Raw genomic sequence first — 3,284 nt, forward strand, 5'->3', positions numbered from 1 at the left:
CCATGGCACTTTCAGTATTCTCCTCCAACACCACAACTCAAAGGCATCAATTCTTCTACTATCTTCCTTATTCACTGTCCAGCTTTTGCATCCATATGAGGTTATTGAAAATACCATGGCTTGGGTCAGGCGCACCTTAGTCCTCAAGGTGACATCTCTGCTGATGGTAGTAGGCCTGCTTTGATACATACATGTGTATTTATTTACATGTGCATGTCTTTTAACACTTACATGTAATCATACCTACTTATGTTTTGGAATACATTTTTATAGTGTTTACTATTATTACAAAATTGTATTTGGTGTACTTTTAATCAATGGATGTGTGCAGGTGATACCAACCTATATCTTATCTGTACTTAGCTTTTCTTAACTACGTGCTGAAGCTCCTATTCTCTTTTCTTGTTGCTTAGATCAGCTGAGAAACTCATTTCATTCAACAGAAGTATTCTGCTTGGACCTATTCCTGAGTGCTGGAAGCAGAAACCATTCAGCAGTCACCTCCACTGGCCATATTTCAGCAGCACATGTAGTCTCTGACCTTCACTCTAGGCTTTGAAGATACTTCACCAGGGTAAGCCTTATGGTTCCCGTTCATGGCCTTGTCCACTAATTTCCTGGAGAAGGTTCTTGGAAACTCATAAGAAAGGTGAAGCCAGATCCAGACTCAGACACTGCATTTATCCCTTTGCCTCCTGGAAGCCTTCATCTAGCAGTGGCAAGAGTGCCCTTTCCTAAGCCAGGCTTGACTTCTTCATCATGTTTATGCAATATAGCAATGCATGTGGTAAAACCATAAAGAAAAGAAAAGCAAACAAACTTAAACACCCAAACCCATTGTGATCAAGTCAGTTCTGATTCATTGTGACCCTACAGGACAGGGAACTGTCCCATAAAATTTCCAAGGCTACAGTCTCCATGGAAGCATCTGCCACGTCCTTTTCCCAGAGAGCAAGTGATGTATTTGAGTGATGATTTTTCAGTCAGAAGGTAAACATTTAACCATGCAACTACCAGCTCATTAACATAAAAGCAGGAAATGGTGGAATGGGGACAAGAGAGAAAGATGATTGAAATTAGAGGGGATTATACAGAGGACTTCTAATGTATGGTTAATACTTTATTTTTTCAGCTGTGTCGTGGTTACATGGGTGTTTACACTTTGTTATTAAGGTTTTTATGTATGTTATTAAGGTTCATATATTACATAAAATATATTTCACAATGAGTTACCCTAAATTTACACTGAATGGAAGAAGTAGATTCTGTGGAGAGATGAGATTCTCAGACAGTGAGCCAGTTTTTACAGGGGAAATCAGCAAATGTCAATATATATGTCATTTTCTCCAAAAAGGGTTCAACCCTCTGTCTGGCAGTGACCATAGAAAAGTGGGAAGACTGCCTGGAGCTTCTCCTTCCCTGGAATCCTCAAATAAGGAGCTTGTCAGATTCAGTTTCTCCAGAGAATATACCAGGGAACATTTACAGAGGCCTCACTGAGAAAGGTAGGATAAAGAAAGGGACCTAAGGATTCCAAACACTCAATATATAGACTTTCTACAATTGACTTGTGTTCAGCCATATGCTTCACCTCCTGCTTTATGAATAATTAGCGTCACTAAGGTACAAGCTTTCTGGAGGTTCTGCAGGGCAAAAATGCAAAGTCCATTTCTTTCTTAAAACAGTTATTAGTTCTCCGTTAAATTGTTAGGAATATGTTTTAAATTCAGACAAAGCTGTATAAATCCTCAAAATGGAATGATTCCAAAGATTAAAGAAATTCTATATTAATTAATACTGCAATAGTGACATCTGCCAAAAGATCCTTTACAATTTTGTGTCACTTAATACATTAGTTTCTGTACTTTCAAGGATCCAGTTCATGGTCCTTGGGTCCAGTCACTAATTCCAAATGAATTTGCAAATGCTCCATCATTGGCTTGACCACTTCAAAAGTCTCCAACTTTTACAACACACTGTAGTGAGAATGTAGAAAAGAGACAAAGATTAAAGGGTACATTTCATAAAGACAATTAAAGAGAGCATAAATGCTGGAATGAAGATGGACAAGACAGATTTATGTCACATGGCTTGGTTTATTTCAGGCATCAACACCAAAGATGGCACCAAAGAAGACATGAAGATGCTGCTTCCTGCATTGTGGAATCACTGGTAGCATGGTTTTCAACACTAAAAATCCCGTTTTGAGGACCACTACATTGGTGTTGATCTTGAAATATTTTTATTAAAGAAGGCAATAGAGTTGCTTGAGAAAGCAGATGCTTCCATGATGGCTGTAGTCAGATCACATGCTCCAAGAGACAGAGAGTGGATAAACAAGTGGTGGCTTTGCCCACATGTTTGTTGATCTTCTCCATTAGGTGCTTATAATGTGGCTCTTGCAATGTAGTCAGGATGTGCAATACTGGCTTAGAATTGGTTTCCAGGTATTAATCCACCAAGGTGTTTACAAGCATAGCTTCTCTATCGGAATTGAGTTCTCTTAAAAGACAGTTGTTATGACATCATGCAGGAATCCAGCATGGAGAGGAGCTCCCCGATATATGTTTGTTGAGCCATCATTTTGTATAGAGAAGCTACACCAGTTCCACATAAGTTAAAGACTCTAAAGGCCCTTCATTGGTGCTACCACCAGACTGCTCTAGGAAAAATTGATACTTCAGTTTCCAGTGCTGTTAGCTTGGGTTCTTTCATGATCAACACCATCCCTCCTACCCTTCCCCCCCACCTCACCGCACCAGCTATTTACCTCACTGTTCCTCTAGCCTACAGGGCACAACAATCTTGAAGAAGAGTAATTTTTAGTTTAATAATTTTGTAGGGGCTGTGAATGATATAAATTTTGGCAGAAAAATGTTCCCCACCCCTTGCATACATGTATATATATATGGTGTATATATATCTGGTAGCGTAGTGGGTAGGAATCGGGCTGCAAACCGCAAGGTCAACAGTTTGAAATTACCAGCTGATCCGCAGGAGAAATATGAGGCTTTCTGCTCCCATAAAGATTTACAGCCTCAGAAACACAGTTCAGGGTTGCTACGGGTCTTAAACGACTTGACAGCACTTAACAACATATAGACATATATCTCCTTGTTGTTGTTAAGTGCCATTGAGTTGATTCTGATCATGGCGATCCTGTAGAGGGTTTCCAAAGAGCAGCTGGTGAGCTTGAACCACTGACCTTCCTGTTCAAATGGTTTTGCAGTCTGACTCATTATCCCACAGCGCCACACCAGGACTCTCTCTAATATATATATATA

General features: G+C 39.7%; 1 pseudogene; it reads right to left on the reverse strand.

Moving 5' to 3' along the window:
- Positions 1 to 1,852: 1,852 nt before the first annotated feature.
- Positions 1,853 to 3,284, reverse strand: part of LOC102823912 — a 5,115-nt pseudogene continuing 3,683 nt past the window's right edge.

This window comes from Chrysochloris asiatica, unplaced genomic scaffold (assembly GCF_000296735.1).
Source record: "Chrysochloris asiatica unplaced genomic scaffold, ChrAsi1.0 scaffold00248, whole genome shotgun sequence".
Classification (NCBI taxonomy): Eukaryota; Metazoa; Chordata; class Mammalia; order Afrosoricida; family Chrysochloridae; genus Chrysochloris; species Chrysochloris asiatica.